Consider the following 15,201-nt stretch of genomic DNA (forward strand, 5'->3'; position numbering starts at 1 on the left):
TGAATCAAGCTATTTCTCATAAGGAGGGTAAACCTGAGTCTGGAATGTACCACTTCTGACTGTAGGTGGGGGAATCACATCATGGAAATCTGTAAGAACAAGAGTTCACACTCTTGGAAATAACTGAGCTTTCATTTAAAACAAGGACACTAATCACTTCAAGTAATGTTTGATGTCAGCTCAGAACCAACCACTGTTTGTCATGAGGGACCTAACCCAAGAGCTAGGCAGGAGTAGAGAACCTGTGGCCCTCCAGATGTTGCAAGGCTATAGTTCCATCATCCTTGAACATGCTTGCTGGGGCTGATGGGAAAGTTTTTTAAAAAGAAAGAAAACATTCATGATATCATTCAGAAGGTATTACTATTATTATTACTCTGCTTCTTAATGTAGCACAAGTCTCAGTGACCAAAACCTTTTCTAAAGTCCTGCAGATACACTGTGCAGCACCTGTTTCATTTATTCTTTCTCTGGATTTCAGCTTAACTACATTTGATGTACGTGCATATGAGAGGTCAATTGTTTCATCTATCATTGGCTCCAGGTGTTTAGTACTTCATAGATCTCCTGCAGAAAGCTGCATTGGTAGTCTGAAAAAACTTGATCTTGGGATGTTTCTCAGTCACTCTTTGCAGACAATTGCATCTCTCACATGCAAAGGAGATAAAGGCTTTGCACCTTTACTATTGTAATGATTCTCTTATCTCAACTTCAGATGCGCTCCAGTGTCTCTGTCCTCTAATCAGTTGAGCTGGTAACAAATGAAATAAGGGTGCTGAAAAAGGCGGGCTGGTTCTTAAAATCCACTGTACAGGGACTCTTTGTCCACTATAATTGCAGCAATGTCTTCAACTGGTTCCTTTTTCTTTCTTTTGCTTGACTTTTATTTTCAGTTTTTCCTCTTACACTACCCTGCATTTGCAATCTATAAAATTATGCCACAGGAGAGAGAGATAGAAAAAAAACTTACTTGACCCAATGCAGTGCTTACTTCAATGGAATTAACATTGGCTGCTTCCCTGGATTTCAATTTTCCAAATGTGTTCCCCAGAACATTGGTTCCTGCTGTCATTACCATCCTCATGATGGCTATTGGATTAGTATTCCTTCCTCTTTTCTGGCCCAAATGACATGGTGAAAGACCTGCTCTTGGAAAAACAGAAGTGGCAGCAGTTTCTCCTCTGCTAGTGGCTACATTTCAATACCTTTGGAAGGAATATAAGAAACCTTAGCCCCCTAGGAAAGGATATCATTTGAAGTTAATAGTGGGTGAAATTTCCTGTAACGCTATCAATTACCCATTTTTACCCATCCCAACTGGTCAGATAAAGGCGCGTAAAACCTTGCTCTTTATTTAAATCGAAGTAAAACACCATATTTCTGATTAGTTTCAGTTTCTTATTATGCAGTATCCTTTCCACTTCTATAGTCCTCTTTGCTGTCATATTGAAACACTTTGGGGAGTCATCCATTGCCAGTTTTCACTCAAGAAGATTTGTTGCTCCTGTTTAGTGTCAGTCTGCTCACAACCATTCCCTGTAATCGCAGCTTCAAGAACTGCACACAGAGCCTTCTTCCAGCAATAAAAACCTCAATTTGGAAACCTGTTAGCGCTATGAGTCTTTAGGGGAGATACTAAGCACTGTAGCTTTAATAGCTCACTGATCATTTAATAATGTTGCCACTGCAGAGACCAGTCGCACTATGATCCATCCTTGCGCTTGTTTTACTTCTTAAAATGTGGGGTCATTTTGCTTTCAAGAGTGTGGGTTGACTTCCCACCCCCCGTTTTGCAAAGCAGTGGCAATTATTGGAAATAATAAGACTCCTTTCAAAGCCACAATCTCATTTTAATAAGATCTGTTGTGTCATTTCTATGCCACAGTGAGTGAGGCTTCTGCCGCGATAAGGATTTGACAAGGGCAAAGCCAGTTAGCAGCGCCGTTCAATATTTGATAAGTCCTTTGGGGGTCTCCATCAAATGGATTGGATCTTAACTTTTATGTCTCTTCTAGAGGACAGCACCTCCATCAGCCTGAAATGCTATTGGCTGGGTTATTAGTTATGGAACTCATCCAAGTCTATCCCCCTAAGAGGATTAAGAACTATGACCTTCTAGACTGGAGGTATCATTTGACAGACCTGTGTGCTTCTTTGTTTTATGCAAGCAGTTAAATTATGAAAAAAGAGGAGGAAGAGGGAGGGAGATGCATACAGAGGAAAAAGCCAACAACAAGATACAGCTCTGCTGAGTATGCCAACTTTGCTAGAAAGTCAGTTTTCCATTACAGAAATTGCGGCATTTATCAAGAAGAGAATTTCCTCTCTTTCATGTAACTATGGCCTAGGAATATATTTTTGTCGGTTTCATTAAGAAATAGGTTCTTAGTTGTGTGGGTACTGATGTTCAAGACTATGGAAGCTTTTCCTGAGTTGAAACTCTGTCTTGTACATCTCTTTCATCACACTAAATGAGCATTATAAATCACCCTCTCCTCTCACACACCCCATCTAGCAAACCAAACAATTCTCCCCACTATCTGGCTGAATATTTTCTCAGCTTCAAAATGCAATCCCCCCCACCTTTAATGGTCACCTACACTTGGGAATGCATGTAGAAAATTAGAATATCAAAGAGAATGGTCCAAGCTAGTCAAATTCCTAATGTGCTAGTTTTCTATGTACAGTGGTGCCTCGCAAGACGAAATTAATTCGTTCCGCAAATCTCTTCGTCTTGCGGTTTTTTCGTCTTGCGATGCACGGTTTCCCATAGGAATGCATTGAAAATCAATTAATGCGTTCCTAGGGAAACCGCCTTCAGACCAGGTCCGGGGACAGTCTGTCCCCGGACCTCTTCTGAAGGCTGGGGGGGGGACAAGGGCTTTTCTTCCCACCCCCAGCATTTTAAAAACCCCCGGGACAGCGGAGGACTTCTCCGCTGTCCGGGCGATCTTAAAATGCTGGCGGGCAGCATTTTAAAATCGCCCCGGACAGCGGAGGACTTCTCCGCTGTCCGGGGCGATTTAAAAGCCCCTGGGAAGGCAGGCAGGGGGGACAAAGACTTTTGTCCCCCGCCAGCCTTCAGAAGAGGTCCTGGACCTCTTCTGAAGGCGGGCGGGGGGCGAAAGTCTTTGCTCCCCCCCCGCCTGCCTTCAAAAGGTGTCCCCGCGGCGGCGGGAGGTGTCCCCTGCCCCCCGCCCGGCTTCGGAGCACCGGGAGAAGCGATCTCCCCGCAGCCCCTTGCTGCAAAAGACGTCCGGGGGAAGCGGGGAAGAAGCGCTTCGCTTCCCGCTGCCCCCGGACGTCTTTTGCAGCAAGGGGCTGCAGGGAGATCGCTATCTCCCCCCAGCCCCTTGCTTCAGAAGAGGTTCGGGGGCAGCGGGAAGCGAAGCGCTTCGCTTCCCGCTTCCCCCGGACGTCTTTTGCAGCAAGGGGCTGCAGGGAGATCGCTATCTCCCCCCAGCCCCTTGCTTCAGAAGAGGTTCGGGGGCAGCAGGAAGCGAAGCGCTTCGCTTCCCGCTTCCCCCGGACGTCTTTTGCAGCAAGGGGCTGCAGGGAGATCGCTATCTCCCCCCAGCCCCTTGCTTCAGAAGAGGTCCGGGGGCAGCGGGAAGCGAAGCGCTTCGCTTCCCCGCTTCCCCCGGACGTCTTTTGCAGCAAGGGGCTGCAGGGAGATCGCTATCTCCCCCCAGCCCCTTGCTTCAAAAGAGAAGACCCGCTGTCCCCGGGGCAAGCTTCGTTTTGCGAAGCAAGCCCATAGGGAAATTCGTCTTGCGAGGCAACTCGAAAACGAAAAAACCTTTCGTTTTGCGAGTTTTTCGTCTCGCGAGGCGTTCGTCTTGCGGGGTACCACTGTACATGGATTTTTAAAAACAGGATAATAGAAAGACCAGCATTCAGTTACCATAAGTCTGTTGTAGTGGGTTGCAGGTTGGACACTCCATATGAGATTTTGAGCTGAGTTGCATGCTTAAAAGAATCATGAGAATGTATATATAAATACCTCCCAACATACTTGCATGTAGAAAAGCTGCATGTTGTGAATGAGCTTAGCCTTCTCTGTGTAGTGCTAATTTTCTCTTTGCAAATAGTTGTTTTTAGGGATGGGGGACAAAATTGGTTGAGTTCACATTTGAAGGTGAACCTGCCTACCGTAATTTGCTCTGCCTGAAGCAAAAAGTGAACCGGAGGACAGCTATCCTTTGAAATTTGCACTTCTCTGAATTTTGCAATGCAGCTCTCCAGACAATGTGTACAAAAAATGCATCTATTTGAGTAAAGTGTGCATCAAAATGCATAGATTTGTGAAAACAACATCAATGCATTACATAAATGCTAATGAATTTTCACAATGACCCTTTAAAGAAAGGAAATTTGCAACTGATACGGACAATGACAGAATCGTCCGGATATAGCTTGTTTATTTTCAATAGTGGACTGTGTTCAAACATGTGGTCCTGCACCTGTAGTCTGCAGTGGTGCAATCCAAGAAAGACTGTACTTTATTCTTCTTCTCAGCATATACATTAGCAAGCAGAGAAACTCAGCAACATCAAGTGCTTTCTCTCTTTTTTAGAAAAAAGGTGCCAGTACGCACCATGAAGTTGTTATAGGAAGTGACACACTTTTAACATGGGGGGGGGGGTATGAAGGTGCCAGTACTGTGTACCTTTGAGGACCCCCCAGAAAAAGCACTGCCAGCATCAATAGCTCTATATCTATGTGAAAGGAGATACAATTCACTGCCCAGTGATTTAATACAGATTCTTTCTAAAAGAATATAAGCTGTTCCCACAACGTATTTTAAAGCATTATAAATTGTACTTCAAAAATTATGTTCTTTCAAGATGATGGCACAGACTGCTTTCCAACTACCTGTCTGCAAGCTGAATCAGAAATGAATCCCTTTACAGCACATTCCTATACATACTGTACCTGTTTAGAAGACCGTCTCATTGAATTCAATAGGATTTACTCTCAGATGAGTGTGTCCACTAAGCGACTAAAATTAGCTACCACGGCCTGGCCAATGGTAATCTGGTCCAACATGTGCAGTGGAAATCATGGAAATGGCACACTTAGACTTGTATCCAGTGAGGCGTTAAGTAAGCCTCCTGTCAGCGCAAGGATTTCCACTTGCACCATGGGATCCCCCCCCCCATTCTGTCTCCTCTCCCCATCCATCCCCTAAATCTGTTATGGGGTTTCCTCTAATGCTCCAGAACAGATATAGAGAGAATGCAGGTCACCTGCAGTGGGGGAGGGGGAGCCCTAATGCGCATGTGGAAATCCTTGCACTGACAGGATGAGGGACTTGGATATTATCTTAAGCAGAACTCATATTGCACATGCCAGTTTGGGTGTGGCCTCATGCAACCAGACTCTGAACAGAGAAGAAACAAATACCAACAATCCATGCAAACCAAGGGAAATGTTCAAATGTCTTGCCTGGTACAATGCATCACAAAGAAACGAGAGGGATTACCTTAGTAAACGCTACTTGGCATACCAAATTGAAATGGATCAGATTTACTGGAAAAGAGTAAGGAAATCTGATGTCCAAGGACCTGGGCTGAATTAAGTAGAAAGGTTTTTAGTCTTCTCGTTGGATGTTGCATATTGCTGTCATGCAATCACAACAAGGGAAGGGCTCCCATAACTTATCCCGTTTGACCCCCTGCCAAATCAGGATTCCCAGCCTTATACTGTACAATACCTGATTAACAGCCATCCATTCTCTTCTTAGAGACCTTTTGGGAAGGCTGTTCTGCAACTTCCCTGAGGTATTTGCTCTACAGCCCACCTGTTCTTATGTCTAAAGCATTTTCTTCACCCCTAACGTTAAGAGCAGATGAAGTGGCATGGAAGCCAATTTGCTTGCACAGAACCAGCAGGCTCTATCATGATAGAGCTCCCCTGGGGGAAAGGTTGACAGCCTCTGATGCTGTACCTTTAAAAAAAGACTTGCAGTCCCTAAGTAATAGTCATGCTCCAGTGTGTTTAGTATTTTGGCTGAGCTCAGTGCAAACCACAGTGATTTAAAGCTTGGAGATCAAGTAGGATACAGCAGATTCAGAATTATTTATTTCTTTACTGCAGAAAGCCTCACTACGGATTATTTACTGCATGTGGGGCTATTTAGGATGGGGGGGGTTGTAGATTGATTGAAATTTTTCAATTAAAACAAGCAGTCTTTTAAAAAGATTTAAGGTTTTATCAGTGAGAAGAAAATAACTCAAAGAGGCAGAAGCTCTGGTAATTCTCTGGCTGCAAATAGGGGCCAAAGGGAAGGGGGACTAAGGAAACTTTATTTTTCAAGGGAAGGTCAAAATTAAAATGGGGGAGAACCTACCAGCATTACTGTTCTCTCCTTCACAACATTCATGTTATCTCTCCTCCTTGGTTATCTATGATGTCTGCTAATATTTAATGGGAGCAAGGAATTGTTCTGGGGATTAATTACAATCAGAGAGCTGTTTCAGTCCACAGCACCATACGTTGCATCTGAATGAGATCTAGTGATATTATTCATATAGCATCAATGTATGTGAGGAGGGGGATGAAAACAAGGTTTGCAGAGGTCAGGATTTTTCAGCCTAATTTAAGGTGCTGCATCTTTTATCTGAGGGAGTTCAGCGTTTTTTAGGAACATTAGTTGCATTCAGGCATCTCAGTAATAGTGCCAGTTTAGATTTTTTAAAAACAACTGATATTGCATCTTAATCACTTACATAAATGTAGTGCTTCTGTATGCAATGGATAGCTGGAATTCAGCTGAAAGTTCTACTCAACACAGTTCCAGTGAATTAGGAAGCAAATGGGAACTTGGCAAAACCTATTTTATAGCCCCGAACAAAATTTTTAGGTGCTTATCAGGACTGCAGTAGGTTAAAACATTACTCTAGACACCTTTAAAGGTGAAGAGGGGAATAGACAGCAGTATTCATGAGATTCAAACTAGAACGGGCAAAGGGCAAATGGAGAAATTACATGGGGTGATCTGCAAGGTTAGTCAGAGTAGAGTTATTGGGGAAAGAGGAGACGAGCAAAATGAGGAAGAGGCAATAGTGGAAAAGTCAGAGGATTAAACCAAGGGGGTTTAGTCCTCTGAGGGTCTGAAGGCCACATTTTCTTGTGGGCAAGTTTATGGGACCTGAATGCCAATGGTGGGTGTAGCCAAAAGCAAAAGTAGGGGCTTGAAGGGGCACATTTGGCCTCTGGGACTGACGCTTCCTGGCCATGAAAATTACCCTGCGCATCCATGGGAAATTTGCCCCCCCCCAGGTTTTTACTTTGACCACCCCTGGAAAAATTCCTGAAGATACCCATGCACCTCATAGATCATACAGATATTCGTATATAAGACTGCAGCATGATTTAGTTTTGATTAAGATCCATCTGCAAATGTTAAAGCGCTGTAACCATCTCTACCAGTGGGTTCTGTGGGTTCTTTTTGTCCTCAGGTGTGTTGGTCCCCCCCCTTAAATGCATTGCGTTGCTAAGAAGAGAGAAAGAACCTGCTGAGGGATGCTTGCCTCATGAGTTATCGTAGATTAGAATTTCATAGGATAAAATCCTGGTACAACAGCCCTGTTTTTTCTAAAAAGCTTTTATGTACGTAATCCATAATTTATTATAAAAATGGGGTATTAGAAGGGGCTGTAGGAAAATAATTGACTGGAGGAGAAGAAGTAACACTGTCAGCTCCAATCCCTCAAGGCCCATAGATTTCCCCAGCCTCAGCTTCCATTCCCTGCTTAGATCCTGGGCACCTGCCAAGTAAGCAATCCGAAGAGCTACATATTGACTAAGCATAATTGCAGTTCTGATTGTGCCCAATAACAAGGAAAGATGGAGCATGGGGTTGAGAGGCAGACTATAACACAAGAGAGAGAGAGAGAGAGAAAATATATACCCCCACACCACTTTTCATTTATAGGAAAATACCAAAATGGTTTCCAGTGTATTAAAACTATACAAAATCCTATTAAAATAAACGAGTTAAATAAAACAGTATCAAACAAAAACAAAAAAATAATCAGCACAGTAATCCGGTGTGAGGTATCAGTACTTGTTGTTGTCGTTTAGTCGTGTCTGACTCTTTGTGACCCCATGGACCAGAGCACGCCAGGCACTCCTGTCCTCCACTGCCTCCCGCAGTTTGGTCAAACACATGCTGGTAGCTTTGAGAACACTATCCAACCATCTTGTCCTCTGTCGTCCCCTTCTCCTTGTGCCCTCAATCTTTCCCAACATCAGGGTCTTTTCCAGGGAGTCTTCTCTTCTCATGAGGTGGCCAAAGTATTGGAGCCTCAGCTTCACGATCTGTCCTTCCAGTGAGCACTCAGGGCTGATTTCCTTAAGAATGGAGAGGTTTGATCTTCTTGCAGTCCATGGGACTCTCAGGAGTCTCCTCCAGCACCATAATTCAAAAGCATCAATTCTTCAGCGATTAGCCTTCTTTATGGTCCAGCTCACACTTCCATACATCACCACTGGGAAAACCATAGCTTTTACTATACGCACCTTTGTTGGCAAGGTGATGTCTCTACTTTTTCAGTACTAACTGAAAACTGATGTCTCTACTATCAGTACTAACTGTCAGCAAATGCAGGCTAAAGTACATTGCAGATCAGCTGCGTTCAGTTTGGTAGATCACAAGTTGTGCAAGTTGTCATGCCCTCACTCAGAATAAGCTAAACAAACCAATGCTCTGATTCAGACCCGCCCCTTATATTCCCACACCTGTCGTAACCTAAGCAGTTGTTAAATCCTCTCTCCCCCACCCCAAGTAGTTATAATTTCCTGACCAGTAATATTTTTATAGTTCATTCTCTCTTGCTCCTCTCAAATTGTGTCAAGTCTCCCGAAGAATTCCTGGGCCACCATCTGCCTTAAGGAAGATGTGACTATGGACAGACTTCAGATACAGTCAAGAGCAAATGATCAAAACAGTGTTGTCATATCCACCGGCAAGGATATTTTGAGGTCTAGGCCTAGACTGAATGAGTGAAGAAGGAAAGGAGTGCTGGAGTAAATACATGGGCCAGAAAACATTGCCAAAATAGTGTGTTTCCTAGACCCTACTACTGGAAATCATGTCTGGACAAAAACAATTCTGAAGATGCATGGCAGGAAAGTGATTTTATGCATAATTTGCAATGGTAGATGGAAAAAACAAAACAAAACACCAGCACCGCTTGCTCTGTTTTGGGGGGGTAAGCTTACATTCCCAGCCCAAGATGTATAAACAAGATAGCCACTGAATCCCACTGATGAGAATTTAGTGCAAGTCCTTAATTAAAGAAGAACTAGAAGAAGAGTGCATGTCAGTTGAACACACTCAGGAGAATGCAGGAGCTTGGTGAAATTGAACAGGGGGGAAGCAAAAAATAGAAAGTAAATGGAAATTGTTCAAAGGTAATTGAATGTATGTCTGAGCATTTATGTGTGCTAGCTAGCAATAAATACACTTTGCGGCAAAGCAAGCCAGTATGGGCAAATAAAGAAAGTGCAGAAAGCAATCAAGGGGAAGGAAGAAGCATAAGCAAGCTGAACTAAAGTACTGTTTTGAGCTGGAATGGGAGAGGAATAAAAGCCAGAGTGAGAGAGTCAGTTTGCACTCCTGCAGCTGATGCAGAATTATAGACATGGCAAGTAGGACAAAACCCACACAATTGTCTTAAAAATATAAATATACTGCCCACCACCTGTACAGATACCAGAGTGAGGTGCAGTGCATAAAATAAATAAACCATATGATATGATAGATGCGGTAGAAAGTCTAGCAAGATATCAGGCAGACATTCCAGGTCACTAATGTATGCTACAACAGCAGACATTCCAGACATTCCAGGTCTTTATGTATGCCACAACAGCAGCAAGAATACTTATCGCAAAGTATTGGAAGACACAAGATCTACCCACTCTGGAAGAATGGCAGATGAAAGTAATAGACTACATGACATTGGCTGAGATGACTGGCAGAATCCACGACCAGGGTAAGGAGACGGCGGAAGAAGATTGGAAGAAGTTTAAAATTTATCTTAAGGACTATTATAAACTGGATGAATGTTAGAATGTCGAGGTTTTGAGAAAGAAAGGGTTACAGCGATATAAGATCAGTTTAAAGGAAAGATTAAGAGGACAGAGGCTTGACAGAACTATTTAGAACTTGCTGAAAAACTTTGGACATTGGGATACAGAAAGGGGAGGTATGGGGGAGTCTGAGAAACAAGGTTTATGAAAAAAAGGGTACGAAACTATACATGTTTGTATGTCTTTTTATATGTTTGTTTTGTTTTTAAAAAAAGTTTTGTAAAACCAATAAAAAATTTATAAAAAAAAAGATATCAGGCAGACATTCCAGGTCACTAAGTTGCTCAGTGTCAGGAAACAGGGAGCTTTTGCTGGGCCACGACTATGGGGAGATTTAATGGGAATTTTGGGTTGACTTTTCTAAGGTGTGTGTGTGTATGGAGGGGTGTGCTGCTGACAGGTGAGCATCTTTCATTGCTCTATGTACAGGGAGTTAATACAGAGAGCATAATCCCTGCAGGACAAACAGCACCATTTAGAACAGCCTTTTTCAACCATGGGTCCCCAGCTATTGTTGGAATACAGCTCCCATCATCCTTAGCTAGTAGGACCAGTGTTCCAGGGTGATGGGAGTTGCAGTCCAACAACATATAGGGAACCAAGGTTGAAAGAGGCTTAAGTGTTTCTGGGACTCTGAATTCCTGCTGGGGAATGAAAATCCATTGCTTTGTCTCCAGTCCACTTTCCCAGCTTGATCCTCTGAAATGTTTGGTTCAGAAGCATGAAGAAGGTGGAAAATTATCTAGATAAATTTATGTTTGGCTCCCTTCAACAGGTGCATAAGAAATGGAGCTTAGTTTGCCATAGGTCCAAGTTAAACTCTGTCTTAAGAAGGGGACTGGCTTCCACCGGTTGCTATTTCCCATTAACGTGATGAATAGTCACATGGTTAATAGTTCTCCTTTGGGAATCGCATACACTGAAACCCAAGACTCTACTCAGGCCCGAAGGGAAGTGTTGAGATATCCTAGCAGCTGGATTCATTTTCTCAATTTTCTATTGGCAAAATCAGGAACTGCAAGTTTCTAAAAAAAATTGGAGGAATTATTAGAGCCTTCTGCTGCCACCTGCTGGACCAGGATCGATTGCAGCACTCCAAATGTTTCCATTTTCCAATGCTCTTGATTCCCACCCACCCCCATTCTACACTCTCAATTTTTGCATATTGGCAGAGCAAGCAAGGGACTCCAACTCCATGAGACGGGCCAAAGGAAAGCTGTGCATTTAGACCCTGGGAGGAAATGGGAAGTTTTGAAGTTCAGAATATCTATGTATCTACAATCTTCTGGCTGCTAATACTGCTGGGTTTTTAAAGAACTTTTTAAAAATATGGTTGTTTGGCCATCTCTCAGGTGTGTGTGAGAGGATGCAGAAGCAGCTATCTAGACATGCAGATTGGGGTTCCAGGTGTGTGTGATTGGTTTTTTTCTTGGGGGGAGGGGGGTTCTTCAAGCTAGAACCAAATATAAAAGAAGAAAATCTCTAAACCCAAAACCTGTCCCTGGTCTCTGACCCATGGGTTTTATTTACGGAGGTTTGCCCAGAATCTTATTTTAATTGCTGAGATAAATCTGTGTAGCCATTGCTCAAATCCTGAACTAGTGAATTAGCATTTCAAACATTTTATAATATGTATTAAAAGTAACAATGGAAGGTGTGTCAGGTAGTAGTAGTAGAATGAATGAACGAATAATGTATGATGTTGAACAAAGCCATTATGATACGTTTACATCTGCACAGCAAAGCAACACATATGGAGGGAATATGTACAGAACTACTTCTAGATCTGAAATGCCCCTCCCACTTTATCTTTCTTAGGTAATGCCTACTTTGGGGGCCGAATTGCTACTGATGTGTAGTCGCTGTTCTCATGATCAACATCGGGCAAATTTCACTACTGCGTGATTTACTTCCAGTCGCATGGCTACCACAGCCAACACTGCTAGACAGCTCAATGATTTTATTTTTTTTTTTTATAAAATTTTTATTGGTTTTACAAAATTTTTAAGAAAAACAGACAAACATTAAGAATAACAAACATACACGTATAGTTTCAAACATATTTTCATAAACCTCCTTTCTAGGACTTCCCCATACCCCCCCTCTCTGCATCCCAATGTCCATAGTTCAACTAGCAACTCCCAGTTATTACTTTCCACTCTCTATCCTCTTATTCCTCTCTTACACTCTGACCTTATGTCCCTGTACCCCTTTGTTTCTGGAAACTACGACATTTTAACATTCATTAAGTTTATAGTAGTCCTTAAGATAGCTTTTAAATTTTTTCCATTCTTCTTCTACCGTCTCTTTTTGTTGGTCACGGATTCTGCCTGTCATCTCGGCGAATGTCATGTAGTCCATCACTTTCATCTGCCATTCTTCCAAAGTGGGTAGATCTTGTGTCTTCCAGTACTTTGCGATAAGTATTCTTGCTGCTGTTGTGGCATACATGAAAAAAGCTCTATCTTTCTTTGTCACCAATTGGCCGACAATGCCCAAGAGGAAGGCCTCTGGTTTTTTAGAAAAGGTACATTTAAGTACCTTTTTCATTTCATTATAGATCATTTCCCAGAAGGCCTTAATCTTCGGGCATGTCCACCAAAGGTGATAGAAGGTACCTTCAGTCTCTTTACACTTCCAACATTTGTTATCGGGCAAGTGATAGATTTTTGCCAGCTTAACTGGGGTCATGTACCACCTGTATACCATTTTCATAATGTTTTCCTTTAAGGCATTACATGCCGTAAATTTTATACCGGTGTTCCATAACCATTCCCAGTCAGCTGACATAATGTTATGTCCAACATCCTGAGCCCACTTAATCATAGCCGATTTAACTGTTTCATCCTGTGTGTTCCATTTCAACAACAAATTGTACATTCTAGATAAATTCTTAGTATTGGATTCTAACAATTCGGTTTCTAATTTTGATTTTTCCACCTGGAAACCGACTTTCCTGTCCTGTTTAAAAAATTCCATTATTTGTCGATATTGGAACCAGTTTTCCACTTTATGCTTCAATTTCTCCTGACTTTGTAATTTGAACTTATCTCCATCCTGTTCTATAGACAGCTCAATGATTTTAGCAAGGAACAAAGAGTCTTTTCACCTTTCTTGCACCTTCAACAACTCACTTAAAAGGCAGGCAGTGAATTTGACCTGCAAGGATAACCCCTATGGGACCCGGATATCACTTATCGAGTCTAAAGATTGTGCCCTAGTCTAGGCTGATGTGAAGTGCAGCACCCTTGGCTTGAGTTCTTTCCCCTTCCTTGCTTCAACCCCAGCACAAAAAAACCTGTCACCTTGGCTAGGAAACATACTACCTCAATCACAATCACACTTCAATCACCAGACTGCCTCTTTCTCAGCTCCTGTCCTTGGTTCTGAGTATTTACAGCCCATCTGTCAGTCTCAAACACACTTCTCATTCAAGAGGGGAATTAATCTCTCTCCTCCTCCTCCACCTCCACCACACATTTGCCATTTGCCATGAACTGCTTCCCTTTATCTCATCAAACATTTTCTTTGACTTGGAAAATGCTTTGCACCCACCACATCTGGGCAGGAAATTGACTGCACTGTTACTTAGTTGCCCCCTATATGGCTTTCCCAGCTAACAGACATATTCACTGCAATTTTTAAAGTAGGTACAGAATTCAGGTGCCACATGAGTGCCGTCTCTATGTCTGCACATTAAATAAGAGCCAAATTCTTGTAGAACATGTCAGCAATGTGCCATTAATGTAGAGTACCCCATTCCAGATTCCCTAGCATTTTTGCATGGGAAAGAAGGGTGTGTGTGACAAGGGTGGCAGTGACAAAGATGGCAGTGACAAAGATATACTGCTGCAGAACTGACCTTCTCATTACTTTAATATCAACCCAGTGCAGGATTTAAGGTGGTGTGAGCTGTTCTGCCATACAGGGAGCTGAGCCATGGGGGCACACAGTTGAGATGATCCATAATGGTGAAGATTTTGGGGTGCCAGATGTTGGCCTTGCAAAGGGTGCCATATTTTGAAAGATTACCAAAGTCTGCCTCCAAGCAACCTATGCTAACACTATGGTAACCAGGAATTTCAGATTTCCTAAAGAGTGAAATATACTCCAATCCTATAATTGCCATTGGCAGTTCTTTTCAGATAGCTGAGAATAAAATGATGGAGGTGTTGTATGTGTTTTCCCAATACAACCCCATTGTCATTCTCAGATTTTTGCAGTACTTATTTTATTGTTGTTGTTTTTAAAAAACCTTCATAAGCCAGTTGACTGTATGCTCCACAGGAAATAGCACCTGTATTAAACCACCTTCAACACTCTTATCTAAAAAAGCTTGCATCCTAAATGCTTATACTGCAACAGACATATGCACTTATAAGATAGATAGAGTGATCTTTATTACATTCCTCTAATTGTGCTACATGTTTTATTTAAATGTAATAAGTAAAGCCCAATGTGGAAATGATAAAAAAACCAAAGGATGTTAAACTGTGCGCGCAGGCTTGCTGTCATTTACTGGTGTTTATATTAAACACTGCCTCTTCCTGTCTTGTTCTTCTGCCAACATTAATGCCTGGCTAATGATGCAGATTGCAACTCCTGTGACAGAAGATAATTGTGCAGGCATGGTTCCTTCACACTTGAATTTACAGTGTCTGTTAGCATGGTAAAAGGAAGAGCAGAAGGGACTGCAAACAAACTTGGCTTGAAGTGAACCAAAAAATAATAATCTGCCTAACATTCACCCGCATATGTGGTTTCATATGCAGTTGCTAATGTGTGCAGTGTTCATCCACTAGCCCTCCTGGGCTAGATCAGTTTAAAACAGGTGAGAAGGCACTCATTCTTCACGTGGTGGATGTACAGGAAGTCAGTCTGGTTCTTTCCAGCTATTGTTGGACATCAGCCCCAAGCAGCATGGTCAGTGGTCAAGGATGCTGGGGCTGAAGGCAAACAATATCAGAGGGCACTGCATTGGCTACACGTGGATGAATACTGGGTTAGAAGATTTGGATTTAGGAGCCCTATGGTCAAAACCCTACGTGGACCATGAAGATCACTGGCTTGCTTTGAGCCAAACACTGTTTTTTAGCCTAGGGT

General features: G+C 42.6%; 1 protein-coding gene and 1 long non-coding RNA gene across 3 annotated transcripts in view; one reads left to right on the plus strand and one right to left on the minus strand.

The window, feature by feature from the left end:
• Positions 1-15,201, plus strand: part of LOC308586558 — a 77,946-nt gene that overhangs the window by 34,634 nt on the left and 28,111 nt on the right. The gene's annotated exons all lie outside the window — the stretch shown is intronic.
• The window catches only part of LOC308586515 (BEN domain-containing protein 5-like), a 753,040-nt gene that overhangs the window by 6,958 nt on the left and 730,881 nt on the right, over positions 1-15,201 (minus strand). The gene's annotated exons all lie outside the window — the stretch shown is intronic.

Source organism: Podarcis bocagei, assembly GCF_964188305.1.
Source record: "Podarcis bocagei genome assembly, chromosome: 5".
NCBI classification, from domain to species: domain Eukaryota; kingdom Metazoa; phylum Chordata; class Lepidosauria; order Squamata; family Lacertidae; genus Podarcis; species Podarcis bocagei.